General features: G+C 51.8%; 1 protein-coding gene across 2 annotated transcripts in view; it reads right to left on the reverse strand.

Moving 5' to 3' along the window:
* LOC140428115 (H(+)/Cl(-) exchange transporter 4) overlaps positions 1-17,420 on the reverse strand; it is a 125,768-nt gene that overhangs the window by 91,933 nt on the left and 16,415 nt on the right. The gene's annotated exons all lie outside the window — the stretch shown is intronic.

Below are 17,420 nucleotides of genomic sequence, written 5' to 3' on the forward strand. Positions count from 1 at the left end.
ACTGGGATGGCGAGCTGCCAGCCTGTCCTGCCCGTTGCCCACCCGATGCACCTGGGACGGAAGGGGGGGAGTCAGAGGTGTCGCGGTGTTCCGGGACCTCCCCTACAGGGGGAGCCGGGACGGACCACACCACCTCCTCCTCGCTCGGGGTGCCCGATGGCCCCCAGGCCTCTACATGGGTGGGGGATGCGAACGGACTGGCCATCCGACGCCCCCCTGACATCTGGCGCTGCCAGTCCTGGAGGCCCGTGCTGGTATCGACAGGGGTCTGCAGGTTTGCAGCCATGGAGCTCAGGGGATTGGCAAACCCTGTCTGTGACTGTGCGACGCCGGCTCGGACATGCGCAATGGCGCCGATGCCCTCAGCGATGGCCTGCAGAGACTGGGCCATGGTCTGCAGAGACTGGGCCATGGCCTGCTGAGACTGGGCCATGGCCTGCTGAGACTGGGCCATGGCCTGCAGAGACTGGGCTGTGGACTGTTGAGACTGGGCCATGGCTTGCTGAGACTGGGCCATGGCCTGCTGAGACTGGGCCATGGCGTTGAGCGCATCTGCCGCTGGCGCTGGCTCATGGCCTCCTGTGAAAGGGCAGCCATGTCCTGGGCCACAGACGCCGCCTGCACGGAAAGCCCCAGGCCTCGCAAACCGTTCCCCATGTCTGACACCGTCGCACCCATTGCCTCCACCGCGGACGCCACACGTGCGGTGTCAGCCTGGGTGGCACGTATGACCGGCACCATTGCCAGCTCCTGGACGCAGGTGGACTCCTCCACCTGCGACTGCAGCCGCCGCAAGCCGGCCGTCACCCTCTTCGCTCGTCTCCGGGTCGGTGGTTGCATCGGATCTATGTGTGGGTGTGGTAACTCCAGGAACCCGGGATCCATCTGGGCGGCAGATGTTCGCTTGGGCTGGGCTGCCCTCCGACCGCCCGGCCCCTCTGCTGCTCCTACCTCCACCTGCTGTACCGGGACGGCTGTGTTGTGCGCACCAGTGAGTGTACCAGACGCCTCATCACTAAAGTGCCCAACCGAGGTGAATGTTTCTGCGATGGTGGAGGGTGTTGGTGACAGCAGTGGCGTTGTGTCGTGCTCTTCATCCCACTCTGAGTCCTTGGCACTTTGGGGTGGGGGTTCGTCTCCACCCATCCACACTGTGTCACTGTCCTGTATTTCAGTTTCCTGGGTAGTGCTGTCCCGGGTAGGGGTGTCCTGGGTAGTGGTGTCCTGGGTTTTGGTTTCCTGGGTAGTGGTGGCCTGGGTAGGGGTGTCCTGGGTAGTGGTTTTGTGGCTCGGCTGTGCCTGGGGCCTGTGGTTGCCCCTCTCGTCGCTGGGTGGCACACGCCTGCGTCATCGCACCCGCACGTGACGGGGGCGTCGTCTCCCTGTTGCTCCAGGTCTCTCCGTCTCCCGTGGTCTGCGAGGGGCATCCTGCGGGCGTCGCATGCCGGAGGGTCCGGATCTCTCCATCTCCAGTGGTCTGCGAGGGGCATCCTGCGGGCGTCGCATGCCAGAGGGTCTGGTCTCTCCGTCTGCCGTGGTCTCCGAGGGGCATCATGCGGGCGGTCGACAGCTGCGGGGATGGGTGCCTCGACGTTTGCTCCTGCGATACACAATGAAGCATGCATGGTTAGACACGCAGGCAGTGATCAGGTGGTATGGGGGAGGGGGATATAGGGGAGGGGGGATATGGGGACGGGCTGTCGGTGGCTCACTTGCTAGTAGGCTCCCGGACCTCAGGTCCGCCAGCCAGTTCCAGGGCCCTTTCCTCATGTTCGGTCAGTGGCCTCTTATCAGCGGGGCCTCCTCCAGTCCTCACATGCTCCCTGGTGTTGTGTGCGCGTTTCTCCTGTGGGGGGGGGGTGGTGGCAGGGGTAAAAGGCAACAGTGTTAGACAGGTATATGAATGCATGCCATCGGGTGCGCGTGTATTGCAGAGGTTAAGGTTAGGGCTGGATTCACTTGGGGAAATGGGGGAAGGCGGATATCGGGGAGGGGGGATATGGGGAGGGGGGATATGAGGGTGGGGGATATGGGGGAGGGGGGATATAGGGGGGATATGGGGGATATGGGGGAGGGTGGATATGGGGATATGGGGGAGGGGGAATATGGGGGAGGGGGGATATGGGGGATATGGGGGAGGGGGGATATGGGGGACAGGGGATATGGGGAGGGGGATATGGGGGAGGGGGATATGGATATCGGGCAGGGAGGGGGGACTCACCCTGGCTGTTCTGACGAGGTCGTTCACCTTCTTGTGGCACTGGGTGCCTGTCCGTGGTGTCAGGGCCGCAGCGGTGACGGCCTCTGCCACCTCCCTCCACATACGCCGGCTGTGGCGTGGGGCAACTCTGCGGCCGTGTCCGGGATACAGGGCGTCCCTCCTCTGCTCCACCGCGTCCAGGAGCGCCTCAATATCACGAGACTGGAACCTCGGGGCTGAGCGGCGGGCGGCCATCCGGTCGGGTGTTCTGGTCGTGTGGGGGGAGCAGCGCGTCCTTATGAGCCATCACGCCGTGTGGCGTCATACACGCCGCACGGCGTGAACCACGTGAGCAAGCGCGGATCCCGTCATATCACTGCTAGCCCATTCCGGGCCGGAGACTTTGCAACGTTTGGGACGGCGTGATGCAGGTCGGATTTGCGCCGTTTTTGGCGCCGGTCGGCGGACTTTGCGCCGATAACGGAGAATCTCGCCCCTATGTGTAAATGTTTTTACTTTTTGTTAGAACAAAGAACAACAAAGAACAAAGAAATGTACAGCACAGGAACAGGCCCTTCGGCCCTCCAAGCCCGTGCCGACCATGCTGCCCGACTAAACTACAATCTTCTACACTTCCTGGGTCCGTATCCCTCTATTCCCATCCTATTCATGTATTTGTCAAAATGCCCCTTAAACGTCCCTATCGTCCCTGCTTCCACCACGTCCTCCGGCAGCGAGTTCCAGGCACCCACTACCCTTTGCGTAAAAAACCTGCCTCGTACATCTACTCTAAACCTTGCCCCTCTCACCTTAAACCTATGCCCCCGAGTAATTGACCCCTCTACCATGGGGAAAAGCCTCTGACTATCCACTCTGTCTATGCCCCTCATAATTTTGTATACCTCTATCAGGTCTCCCCTCAACCTCCTTCGTTCCAGTGAGAACAAACCGAGTTTATTCAACCGCTCCTCATAGCTAATGCCCTCCATACCAGGCAACATTCTGGTAAATCTCTTCTGCACCCTCTCTAAAGCCTCCACATCCTTCTGGTAGTGTGGCGACCAGAATTGAACACTATACTCCAAGTGTGGCCTAACTAAGGTTCTATACAGCTGCAACATGACTTGCCAATTCTTATACTCAATGCCCCGGCCAATGAAGGCAAGCATGCCGTATGCCTTCTTGACTACCTTCTCCACCTGTGTTGCCCCTTTCAATGACCTGTGGACCTGTACTCCTAGATCTCTTTGACTTTCAATACTCTTGAGGGTTCTACCATTCACAGTATATTCCCTACCTGCATTAGACCTTCCAAAATGCATTACCTCACATTTGTCCGGATTAAACTCCATCTGCCATCTCTCCGCCCAAGTCTCCAAACAATCTAAATCCTGCTGTATCCTCTGACAGTCCTCATCGCTATCCGCAATTCCACCAACCTTTGTGTCGTCTGCAAACTTACTAATCAGACCAGTTACATTTTCCTCCAAATCATTTATATATACTACAAAGAGCAAAGGTCCCAGCACTGATCCCTGTGGAACACCACTGGTCACAGCCCTCCAATTAGAAAAGCATCCTTCCATTGCTACTCTCTGCCTTCTATGACCTAGCCAGTTCTGTATCCACCTTGCCTGCTCACCCCTGAATCCGTGTGACTTCACCTTTTGTACTAGTCTACCATGAGGGACCTTGTCAAAGGCCTTACTGAAGTCCATATAGACAACATCCACAGCCCTACCTGCATCAATCATCTTAGTGACCTCGAAAAACTCTATCAGGTTAGTGAGACACGACCTTCCCTTCACAAAACCGCGCTGCCTCTCACTAATACGTCCATTTGCTTCCAAATGGGAGTAGATCCTGTCTCGAAGAATTCTCTCCAGTAATTTCCCTACCACTGAAGTAAGGCTCACTGGCCTGTAGTTCCTGGGATTATCCTTGCTACCCTTCTTAAACAGAGGAACAACATTGGCTATTCTCCAGTCCTCCGGGACATCCCCTGAAGACAGTGAGGATCCAAAGATTTCTGTCAAGGCCTCAGCAATTTCCTCTCCAGCCTCCTTCAGTATTCTGGGGTAGATCCCATCAGGCCCTGGGGACTTATTTACCTTAATATTTTTTAAGACACCCAACACCTCGTCTTTTTGGATCTCAATGTGACCCAGGCTATCTACACACCCTTCTCCAGACTCAACATCTACCAATTTCTTCTCTTTGGTTAATACTGATGCAAAGTATTCATTTAGTACTCGCCCATTTCCTCTGGCTCCACACATAGATTCCCTTGCCTATCCTTCAGTGGGCCAACCCTTTCCCTGGCTACCCTCTTGCTTTTTATGTACGTGTAAAAAGCCTTGGGATTTTCCTTAAAATCGCGCCACGCCGCCCCGACCCCTGCACGAGATTCTCCCACCCCCCGGAAACCAGTGGCGCGCGATTCGCACCGGGCTGCACGGAGAACCAGCGAGCAGCAATTCTCCAGCCGGATGGGCCGAGCCGCCACTACGACACAAAAGGTTCCCACCGGCGCCGTCCACCCCTGGTCGCTGCCAGCGGGAACTCTGCAGGAATGCTGGGGGTGGGGGGGGGGGGGGCAGACGCATTCACCGGGGTGGCCTCCGATGGGGTCTGGCCCGCGATCGGGGCCCACAGATCGGCGGGCCGGCCTCTCTCCCCCCGGGTCTACCTCCTTCCACACCGGCTCCATGTTGGTGAGGGGCCAGCGTGCGTAAGGATGCTGGAGCGGCGTGAACCGCTCCAGCGCCATGTTGGCCCCCTGTGGGGGCCAGAATAGGTCGTGTTCGGGCCCTATTTGCGTCGTTGTGAACGCCGGCGCGAACACTTGGCCTCAATATCGGAGAATCGGCCCCATGACGTCTCACCGTCGGTTGTTTGGGAGGCTCTGAAGGCAGTGGTGAGGGGGGAGGTTATTTTGTTTATGGCTAAGGTGGATAAGGAGGAGAGAGAGGAACATCAACGATTTATAGAAGAGGTTCTGGAAGTGGACAGGAGGCATCCGGGGGACCCAGACCTGAGACCTTTGGTGAAGAGGAAGGAATTGCAGGCAAGTTTTGATCTGTTGCTGCGTGGAAAGTGGTGCGTCAGCTGAGAAAGGCGAGCGGGACGTTCTATGAGTATGGGGTGAAGGCGGGCCATACGTTGGCAGGTCAGCTCCGTGGACAAGCTGCAGCTTGTGTGAGGATTAGGGTGGGGGACGATCTTGTGATGGCCCCGGGGTGGATTAATAAGGTGTTTGAGAAGTTTTATAGAGACTTAGAACAACAACATAGAACACACAGTGCAGAAGGAGGCCATTCAGCCCATCGAGTCTGCACCGACCCACTGAAGCCCTCACTTCCACTCTATCCCCGTCACCCAATAAGCCCTCCTAACCTTTTTTTTTTGGTCACTGAGGTCACACAATTTTAGCATGGCCAATCCACCTAAACTGCACGTTTTGGGACTGTGGGAGGAAACCGGATCACCCGGAGGAAACCCACGCAGACACGGGGACAACGTGCAGACTCCGCACAGACAGTGACCCAGCGGGGAATCGAACCTGGGACCCTGGCGCTGTGAAGCCACAGTGCTATCCACCTGTGCTACCGTGCTGCCCGTCTTGTATAAGTCGGAACCACCAGGGGATGAACGGAGTTTTTGGGGAAGTGAGAGCGCCGAAGATGGGTGAAATGGAAAGGGTGGGGCTGGACGAGCCGGTGGGGGTAGAAGACGCGACGGCAAGAATTGGGAAGATGCAGACGGGGAAGGTGGCAGGGCCGGATGGTTTTTCGGTGGAATTTTAAAGAAATTTAAGGATAATCTGGCAGCAGTATTTGTGGAAATGTTCGAGACATGCTGGTCGGGGGGGTATTTGCCAAAAACGATGGGACAGGCCTCCATCTCGTTGCTGCTAAAGAAGGACAAGGATCCAGTGGAGTTTGGGGCATACAGGCCCATATCTCTGCTGAATGTGGACGGCAAGATATTGGCAAAGGTGCTGCCACTGAGGTCGGGGGTGTGCCACCAAGGGTGATTGGGGAGGATCAAACGGGGTTTGATATGTGGCGGCTGCTGAATGTGGTGCTTTCTCTGGCAGAGGGAAGGGAGTTGGAGGTGATGGTGGTGTTAGATGCGGAGAAGGCGTTTGACATAGCGGAGTGAGGCTATCTGTGTTGGAGAGGTTTGGGATTGGGCCTAAGTTTGTGGCATGGGTGAAGTTGCTGTAAAAGGAGCTGATGATGTGTGTGCATACGAACGATATGAACTCAGGGTATTTTTCCTTGCATCGAGGAACGAGGCAGGGAGGCTCTGTGTCCCCCCTTCTGTTTGCGTTAGCAATAGAGCCCTTGGCCATTGCGCTGAGGAGCTCAGAGTTGTGGAAGGGGATAGTGAGGGTGGTGGTGGAGCATTGGGTATCCTTGTACGTGGACGATTTGTTGCTATACATTTTGGAGCCGGGCTCCTCAGTGAGCGACATAATAGGTTTGCTTCAAAGATTTCAGATGTTTTTGGGGTATAAAATGAACTTGGGAAAAGTGAGTATTTTGTGGTTTCCGCTCCAGGGTCGGGGGAGGGGTTTGCCATTAGGTGTGACAGTATCTCATTTTAGACATCTGGGATGCAGGTGGCTCGGGACTAGGCAGTTTTTAGAAGTTGAAGTTTTCAAGTTTGGTGGGGAGGGTGAAAGCAGATTTGTTGAGATGGGATAATCTTCCTCTGTCGTTGGCAGGGCAGCAGTGAAGATGAATATTTTACCACGGTTTGGGGGGTTTTATTTCAGGGCCAACCAGTCTTTTTGCCCAAAGCGTTTTTCAAGTGGGTGGATAGGCTGATTTCTTCATTTGTCTGGGTGGGGAAGGTGACCAGGATAAGGAAGGTGGGACTGCAGAGGGGATGGGAGTCGGTGGGGGTGGGGTTAGGCTTGCCCAATTTGATGCATTATTACTGGGCGGCGAATGAGGAGAAGGTACGGGGTTGGAATAGGGAGGTGGAGGCTTTGTGGGTGAGGATGGAGGCGGGTTCGAGTAGGGGGTCAGGGTTGCGGGCACTGGCGACGGCCCCTCTTCCGTTGGCTCGAGGGAAGTATTTGGGAAGTCCGGTGGTAGTGGCCACGCCGAAGATTTGGAGGCAATTCCGGCAGGTTGGGAGCGGAGTCGAGGGCTGTGCCAATCCGGGGAATCATGGAGGATGGATGTAGGAGTTGCGGACGGGTGTGGGGGCAGATGTTTTATCCTTCAGCTCACTGTTTGCTCGCAGGCAGGTCCTGTTGGGGTGGAGGTCAGCTTCTCCACCCTGTGCTTCGGCTTGGCGGGGGGACCTAATGGAGCTCTTAGCCCTGGAGAAGGTGACGTTTCTACAAGGGGGGGGACGAGTGATGGGTTCCACAAGAGTTCATTTTGCATTTTGGAGAGTTGGTTACTATTGACTGTTAAGGGGTGAAAGGGGGTTTTCTAGTTTGGGGGGATAATATGTTAGGTGTATTTATTCTTTTTTATTGTAAAATGTTAAATGTTAAAATTGGAATAAAAATACTTTTTTAAAAAAGAATCCATTTCCTCACAAAAAGATGGGGAGTTCTCCAGAAGAATAGGAATTCCCCACTATTGAGAAGGGTCTTACTCTGCGCAGTCTCATCAAGCATTTAAGCTCTGGTTAACCTCACCATGCATAGCATCATCAAGAAATTATACACTTATGGTAACCTAGCAAGGCCTAGTTTTAGGCCCGATTACAATTGGCCATTTTAAATTGAAGAATTGGGCATTTTAAAATCATACTGCAGTCAAAGCTCAGGCAGGATGTTGGAATTCAGACTTGATTAAAGTCAAATACACAACCAACAGACAAGCTGCCAGAACACGTCTGGACCTGCCCGTCAATCACCATACAGGAGATCATCGCACCATATTGATATGCACAGGTCTATTGTCAGCAGCCCAATCGGGATGGACTTTCTGCCACCCAGAGTTTCTGCTGTTACCTTATATGGGCACAGCAAGAAGTCTTACAACTGGTTAAAGTCCAACAGGTTTGTTTCAAATCACTAGCTTTCGGAACACAGCTCCTTCCTCAGGTGAATGAAGAGGTGGGTTCCAGAGACAAAGTTAATGATGCAATATGATACTTTGAATGCGAGTCTTTGCAGGTAATTAAGTCTTTACAGGTCCAGATGGAGCAACTGGAGAGAGGGATAATCACAGGTTAAAGACTTGTGAATTGTCTCAAGCCAGGACAGTTGGTAGGATTTTGCAAGCCCAGCCCAGTTGGTGGGGGGGTGAATGTAATGCGACATGAATCCAAGGTCCCGGTGAGGCCGTACTCTTGTGTGCGGAACTTGGCTATAAGTTTCTGCTCGGCGATTCTGCGTGTCGCGCGGCCTGAAGGCCGCCTTGGAGAACGCTTACCCGAAGATCTGAGGCTGAATGCCCTTGACTGCTGAAGTGTTCCCCGGCTGGAAGGGATCAATCCTGCCTGGCGATTGTTGCGCAATGCCCGTTCATCCGTTGTCGCAGTGTCTCGCCAATGTAACATGCTTCGGGACATCCTTTCCTACTGCGTATGAGGTAGACTGCGTTGGCCGAGTCGCACGAGTATGTACCACATACATCGTGGGTGGTGTTCTCACGTTTAATGGTGGTACCCATGTCGATGATCTGGCACGTATTGCAGGCGGACTTTAACCTGGTGTTGTAAGACTTCTTACTGTGCTCACCCCAGTCCAACGCCGGCATCTCCACATCATGAACTTATATGGGAACAGATTAGGTGCACCCAACGCCACCAGAGATGGACACCTGGGGCGGGCTCAGGTGTCCTGTCAAACGGTCAGCAACCAGACCATTGGGTGCTAACACCCCTCCCGATGCATCATTGGTGGAAAGCCAGAGGAAATGGGAAAGGGGAGGGAAGGGAAGAACTGCCGGCGAGAACGATCTTCGTGAAGACAGACCAGAGGAATGCAGTGATTGAATCCATAGCCTACCAAGCTATCTTTGTGGGTAGCATACACTGATCTTGGGTACTCTAGAATATATTTTGTGGGTAATTTACGGGTTAATTGTGATAAATAAATATTGTTCAACTTGAATTTGTGGTTTGTTCTCCTCGTTATTAAGGACACCTAGGTCAACCTTTGAGTAAGTAAACTGGTGGAAAGTATCCGAGGTTTTATAGACACAACACACCGATTATCCTTGAACTCACCCTGCACAGTATCATCCAGCAATTACCCTGTGTGGAGAGAGGCAGAGGACCTCCTCGTAAACCTGCTCCTGGGCCTGGCGAAACTCGACATTAACAGGTCCAGACTGCGGCCGATCAAGCAGGTCATCCCGCCCCAGTACCTGCCCTTCTTCCATGGCTTTATTTGTGGCCAGGTGTGCTCGGAGAGAGAGCATACAGTGTCCATGGACACCATCAAGGCCTTCCATGTCTGGTGGGCAGAGCAGGGGTTGGATTCTTTATCGACCCCTCTTATCATATTTTGATTTAATCTTGATGGTTTCCGTTGTTCTCTGTTATTTTTGGGCAGTGTCACTACCAGGAAAGGCTCCATTTAATTTGTCCCTGAGTTTATTTCTGTGATTCTATTAAGTTGATTGGACCGTAAAAGACATCATCCAGCAATTGCACTCTGATTAGCCAGGCTATGCTACTTAATAATTAGACTTTGTGGTCTGAACAAGGAACCAGGGGTCACCCGGCACCATCCCTGACCACCCAGGGGAATCCAATGGCCAAGGAGCTCCCCCGGGTCTGAACAAGGAAACAGCTCCTCACTCCCAGTAAGATTATACACTGTGGTTTATCTGGTAATACACTTCTATCCTTATAAAACAGTGCATCATCTGCGGATACACCCAAGTTACCCAAGCCGTCGGCATCGGAACTCTGTCCAAAAGGGGCGGGACCAAATGGAGCTCACTAAAGTAGGTTGCAAATCTACTTCGGGCCTACCTACCCAGAATCTACCTGCCTCCCTCGATTCACCGGCCTCCCGAGGGAGGCTGCAGCCGGGCACCAATCAGTACTGGTCTACAGGAACATGGACCAGGTGGAATGGCACCCGGGGGATCTCCTTGGCCATTGGATTGCCCTGGGTGGTCAGGGATGGTGCCGGGTGGCCCCTGGTCCTACCGCTGGAACATGGTCGCCTTGGAACTGCCTAGCTGGCACCTTGGCACTGCCACCCTGACACTGCCAAGGTGCCCAGGTAGCACTGCCAAGTTGGCTGGATCACTGACTGGGTGCCAGTGCAATTGCTCCCAGGTACTAGGGTGGCACTGCCAAGGGTCAGGCCCGAGGGGGGGGGGGGGCATGCCCATGAAAGGAGGATGGAGGGGGGGGTTAAAGTGTGGGGGTATGCAGGGCAGGTAAATAGGGGTCTCTGGGAAGTTGGGGGTCCTGGAAGGGAGGGATCCCAGGGACTCCATAGCAGAGTGTCCTCACTTAGAGGTATGAGGTAGTGCCCATGTGTGTGTGTGTGGGGGGGGGGGGGGGGGAGTGACATTTCCCATGGGTACAGGGTGTGCGGAACCCACAAGTTCACTTCGAGATCGGGGCACGCTTTCAAAATGGCAGCCCGATCTCGGAGTTCAGCTCCCAGTGCTGCAAAAAGTGTGGGTTAAACCGTCGCGAAACTCCCAGGGACCAAAAAGTGACTACATGTCGTTTGATAGCGGTGGGGGACTCGCCGGATAGCTCCCTCAAAAACCCGCCACAAATGAACTTACAAAATTTTTCATTGAATTCTGTCCCCGGAAATCTGCCAGTACATATATTACAGTTTGTTACTGTTCTGGGCGAGGCGTTTTCAGAACCCCAAAATGTATCATGGAGTTCAACCAACCTCTCCCTTTAATGGATTTGTTGCTTTTCCTAGCACATGGCTTTTTCCCTCGGTGTGGGATTACAATTATGGACACGTGCGTTTTTAAACACAAAACACTGTTTATTCCATGAACTCAACTTAACATCTTAAATAAACATTGGATCTCTTAACACCCCTTACTCCAAAGATAACTCAGAAAATATTGCAACAGTAAATAACTCCTTAAAATGTTCCTTCAAACTTCCAAGAGACTTAACACCTTTAAACAGTAACACACCAGGTTAAATGATATATATATTTTCTGTAGAATGGCAGAGACATATTAGCTTGGTTGACTTCAGCTCCAGCAACTTGCTTTCTTCTTGCAGCTCTCTGGAAACGCACAGACACACAAAAACTGCTTTTTCCAACTGGCTTTCTCCCTTCAAGCAACTCACAGCAAACCAGAACTTCTCAAGATTCTGTCTCAAACTGGCTTTCTCCTTTTAATCAGCTCACAGCAAAACAGCCAGGCACTTTTAAACTGCTCTCAGCAAAACCAGCCAGGCACTTTTTAAAACTGAAACTTCAAAATGGCTGAACTGAGCTGAGCTCCACTCACTCTATGACATCACTGTTTTCTTAAAGGTACATTGCTTAAACATCCATGTCTTAAAGGTACCCTCATATGACAGTTACTGATGTAGATCAAGCTTTAAAATAAGAGAGAGACAGGCAAATCCTGAAACAGAAAGTAAGGTGGAATAGCTGGGGTCATGTTGCTCCATCTTTATTTGATGTATGTAAGGAAAAACTGCACAAAACACCAGGGATATATGTGCATGTGGAATATATACGCTGGCGTGAACCAGATGGACCAAATGGTCTGAAGTTAGCTGAAAGTGGAAGTGATTCACACTCCTGATTGGCTCATGCAAGTTTTTGTTCAGGTTATCGGATATTAGTGGGAGAGAACATTCCTGGGCCTGTGGGGGAATTGAAGAGAGAAATACTGCAGATACTGGAATTCTGAAACAAGAAACAGAACATGTTGGAAACCGCATTTGTGGTGAGAAGTGATGAGTTAACGCTTTAGTCACTGTCCTTCATTAGAACCAGGGTTTTTAGTGTTTTTGTTGAAGCTTTGGTAGAATCCTGACAGCCCTGGCTTAAGCAGGTGGCAGCGTTGCCTCCAAGTTCAAGGCCTTCTTTACAAACCCAAATATAAAATCTAGGCTGCAACTCCCAGTGCAGCGCAGACAATGGTGTCATCCTGTGAATGGGACATTAAACTGAGGCCCCATCTGCCTTCCTCCTAGGACATAAAAGATCCCAGGGTCTCATTTCAATGGAGAGGGAAAGTTCTCCTTAATGTCCTGGCTAATCAAAAGCACTAAAACAGACACAAGAACGGAAAATGCTGGAATAACTCAGCAGGTCTGGCAGCACCTGTTCGGAGAGAAACCGAGATAACATTTAGAGTTCTTTGACTCTTCATCAGAACTTTTCAAAAAGCTGGTTCGGCCAGCATTTATTCACCATCCCTAGTTGCCCTTCAGAAGGTGGTGGTGATCTGCCTCTTGAACATTTGCAGATCCGGAAATTTAGGTACACCCACTGTGCAGTTAGGGAGGGAGTTCCAGGATGTTGCCCCAGCGACAGTGCAGGAACTGCAATATATTTCCAAGTCACGATGATGAGTGATTTGGAGGAGAGCCTCCAGGTGGTGGGGTTCCCAGGTATCTGTTGCTCTTGTCCTTCTAGATGGTAGTGGTCGTGGGTTTGGAAGGTGCCGTCGAAGGAACCTTGGCGAGTTACTGCAGAGCATCTTGTTGATGGTACACACGGCTGCTACTGCGTGGTGGTGGAGGGTTTAATGTTTTTGGAAGGTGCAGCAATCAAGCGGGCTGCTTTGTGCTGGATGGTGTCACGCTTCTTGAGTGTTGTTGGAGCTGCACATTCATCCAGGCAAGTAGAGAGCATTCCATTACCCTCCTGACTTGTGCCATGTAGATGGTGGACAGGCTTTGGAGGGTCAGAAGGTGAATTATTCCCTGCCGGATTCCTAGCCTCTGGTCTGCCCTAGTAGCCACAGTATTAACGTGGCTGGTCCAGTTCAGTTTCCCAGGATGTTAATGGTAGGGGATTCAACGATGGTAATGCCATTGAATGTCAAGGAGCAGTGGTTAGATCTCTCTTGCTGGTCATTTCCTGGCACCTGTTTGGTTCGACTGTAACTTGCCACTTGTCAGCCCAAGCCTGGATATTGTCCAGGTCTTGCTGCATTTGGACATGGAGCTTCATTATCTGAGGAGTTGCGAATGGTGCTGAACATTGTGCAGTCATCAGCGAACGACCCCACTTCTGACCTTATGATGGAAGGGAGTACATTGATGAAGCAGCTGACGATGGTTGGGCCTAGGAAACTACCCTGAGGAACTCCTGCAGTAATGTCCTGCCGCTGAAATGATTAAGCTCTTATTTATTAATTTTTTTAATAAACTTAGATTACCCAATTATTTTTTTTCCAATTAAGGGGCCAATCCACCTATCTGCACATCTTTGGGTTGTGGGGGTGAAGCTCACGCAGACACGGGGAGAATGTGCAAACTCCACACAGACAGTGATCCAGGGCCAGGTTTCGAACCCGGGTCCTCAGCGCCGTAGGCAACAGTGCTAACCACTGCGCCACCGTGCTGCCCTGAAATGATTGACCTCTAACCACCAGAACCATTTTCCTTTGTGCCAGGTATGACTCCAACCAGCGGAGAGTTTTCCCCCTGATTCCCATTGACTCCAGTTTAGCTAGGGCTTCTTGATGCCATACTTGGTCACATGCTGCCTTGATGCCAAGGGCAGTCACTCTAACCTCACCAATGGAGTTCAGCTCTTTTGTCCATAATTGAACTGAGGCCATAATAAGGTCAGGAGCTGAAGGGAGGGAGAATGTTTCCCAGCTATAAGAGATTGCAACAAAAAGTAGCAGCTTTTAAGAAGAAGACGGGTGACACAGGGCTGAAGAAAGTCCAGAGTGATTCTCCTAACTGAAGGGGGCTAGCAGGGCCCCGGAGTAGCCCTCGCAGCTGCTGTTGCCGATATAGGGCCCTGCACTTCCGGTCGGAGGTCCGCTCATGCGCCCATGGCGGACTCACACCAAAACGAAAGATAGGCCGCCCCCCCGAGATCGCGCACACCCGCGGATCGGTGGTCCCCGATCGATAGCCTGGCTGTTTGTGAGGCCCTCCCGGTGAAGGATCCCTCCGCCCCCCACCAGGACGGCCGCGGACTGAGTCCACAGCCGCCACGTCGAGTTCCCGACGGGTGGGACCATCTGTCCCATCGGGACGCTGTCAATGGTCCCCCTACCTGCGCCGCGGAGACCGTGGGTGCGCGATTCACAGCGATTCTCCAGGGATTGCGGGAGCGGCATCTTGCCAGAATTCGGCGTCAGTGCCCATTCTCCGCCCCCCGCGCTGATTGCACTTTCACCGTGGAGGCTCGGAGAATCCCGCCCCCAGTGTTTAAGCTGAGGCAATGCGCATTGCAGCCCTCAGGACCCAACATTGAGTTCTGCAACTTTACGGTAGCACAGTGGTCAGCACTGTTGCTTCACAGCTCCAGGGTCCCAGGTTCGATTCCCGGCTTGGGTCACTGTCTGTACAGAGTCTGCACGTTCTCCCCGTGTCTGCGTGGATTTCCTCCGGGTGCTCCAGTTTCCTCCCACAAGTCCCGAAAGATGTGCTGTTAGGTGAACTGGACATTCTGAATTCTCCCTGTGAACCCGAACAGGCGCGGAATGGGGCGACTAGGAGCTTTTCACAGTAACTTCATTACAGTGTTTTTTTTCAAATTTAGAGTACCCAATTCATTTTTTCCAATTAAGGGGCAATTTAGCATGGCCAATCTACCCGCCCTGCACATCTTTGGGTTGTGGGGGCGAAACCCTCGCAGACACGGGGAGAATGTGCAAACTCCACACGGACAGTGAGCCAGAGCCGGGATCGAATCTGGGACTTCAGCGCCGTGAGGCAGCAGGGCTAACCCACTTCACCACTGTGCTGCCCTTACTTCATTACAGTGTTAATGTAAGCCTACTTGTGACAATGAAGATTATTAAAAAGTAATAAAAGCTTAGATTGTGACTTTTCTCCTCCATCTTTAAGCCCATTTTAAAATATTCCATACATGTATTGCCTCAGTACAACACTCCCCTCCCTTCCCATACCAGGCCATTTGACGTTTGTGCGTAAATTTGCTATTTTTTTGTTGCAATCTCTCAGTTCGAACAAATTCTGCCTTCCTTTAGTTCTGATGAAAAGCCAAAAGACTTGAAGTGTGAACTCTTCAGAGAATGGTCTTGCCCTGCGGCAGCTGAGGATACAAGGGAGAGAGCTGATTGGTAAGTAGTGGACAAGGTTGGTAAGTCTTTACAACTTTCATCAATTATAGTTTGAAACTAAATTTTGTGGTTTATAATCTGCAAGGGCACTAATTGGTAGTAACGAGGACAAGCAAAGAAGGGACAAAGAGGGGGTACGGTGGCACAGTGGTTAGCACTGCTGCCTCGCGGCGCCAAGGACCCGGGTTCGATCCCAGCCCCGGGTCACTGTCTGTGTGGAGTTTCCGCTTTCTCCCCATGTCAACGTGGGTCTCACCCCCGCAATCCGAAGATGTGCAGGGTAGGTGGATTGGCCACGCTAAATTGCCCTGTAATTAGAAACAAATAATTGGGTACTCTAAATTTTTTTAAAATGAAAGGGCAGGCAGTCAGTGCAGGAATCCCGTGTGGCCTCCCCCTCTCTAACAAGTATACCACTTTGGATACTGTTGGGGGTGGCCTTATCAGGGGAAAACGACAGCAGCGGCCAGAGCAGTGGCACCACAGCTGGCTCTGTTGTTCGGACAGGAAAGGTCAAAGCGTAGAAGAGCAATAATCATAGAGGACTCCATAGTAAGGGGCACAGATAGGCGCTTCTGTGGTCGTGATAAAGACTCCAGGATTGGGTGGTGCCAGCTGGTGCCAGGGTTCGGGATGTAACTGAACAGCTGGAGGTCATCCTGAATGGGGAGGGTGATAAGGCAGAGCTCATGGTTCATGTTGGTACCAATGACATAGGTAGAAAGAGGGATGAGGTCTTGCATCAGGAATTCAGGGAGCTAGGCTGTAGAGTAAAAAGCAGGACCTCTCGGGTTGTAATCTTTGGATTATCCGCAGTGCCACGTGCTCGTGAGTATGGAAATAGGAGACTAGCACAGATGTGGGGACCATGAAATGGATTCAATTTGAACTGGTTTTTGAATCAAGCAAGGAGCTGGATTAGGGGTTTGCCCCTGTGCACGCTCTGAGCTCTGGCTTTGTAACTCCGATAAAGTAATTTTTTTTAAAACTGCTTTGTCTTACAGTATTCATTCTCCCAAATTCCCTTATAATGTTGAACCTTTCCAATTCATATCCCCTTAACCTGCTCTTCGCTCAGGAGAATATATCCGGATTCTCTAGTCTCTCCACATAATGGAGATTCTTCATCCCAATGCTAAATCCCCCCTGTGTCCCCCTCCAAGGCCAATTTGGAATCCTTCCAAAGTATGGTGCTGAGAATTAGGCTGATGTCCAAGCAGTGATTCATAAATGGTTCGCATCGGGCGGGGTGGTGGTGCAGTGGTTAGCACTGCTGCCTCACAGCGCGAGGACGCGGGTTCGATCCCGGTCTGCGTCACTGTCCGTGTGGAGTTTGCATATTCTCCCCATGCCTGCGTGGGTCTCACTCCCGCAACCCAAAATGATGTGCAGGATAGGTGGATTGGCCACGCTAAATTGCCCCTTCATTGGAAAAAATATATAACTGGGTACTCTAAATTTATAATAAATAAATGGTACGTACAAGTTTGTTGTTTGTTTCAGGAAACATAAAATCACCCAGCAATCCCTTTTTCTGGAACATGGAAATCACTGGCAAAGCTAGCATTAATTGCCCATCCCTAGTTGCCCTTGAGATAGTGGTGGTGTGCCATCGTCTGGAATTGCCGAATTATGGAAATCTGATGCAACTAAGAGGTTTGTCGGGTCACTTCAGAGGTCAATTAAGAGTTAGTCAAGTTAGTATTAGGCTGGAGTCACGTGTTGCAGTCTGGACAAGGATAGCAGGCTTCCTACCCAAAAGGACATTAGTGAGCCAATGGAGTACTTAATAACAAAATGGCAGCTCCAGGGACACTTTTATTGATATGCGAAATTTATTTCAATATTCTTCAAGAAAATAACTGAATTCAAATATACAAATGGCGGTGGTGGAATTTGAACTCAAGTCCACTTTTGCATGTAAAGCTTACCCCCTCAAGCAGCGGAATTAGCAAGAGATATTTTGACGGTTTGAAAAGTCACCTTGTTTTGAGATATATTCTCTCTTC

Source organism: Scyliorhinus torazame, chromosome 8 (genome assembly GCF_047496885.1).
Source record: "Scyliorhinus torazame isolate Kashiwa2021f chromosome 8, sScyTor2.1, whole genome shotgun sequence".
Classification (NCBI taxonomy): Eukaryota; Metazoa; Chordata; class Chondrichthyes; order Carcharhiniformes; family Scyliorhinidae; genus Scyliorhinus; species Scyliorhinus torazame.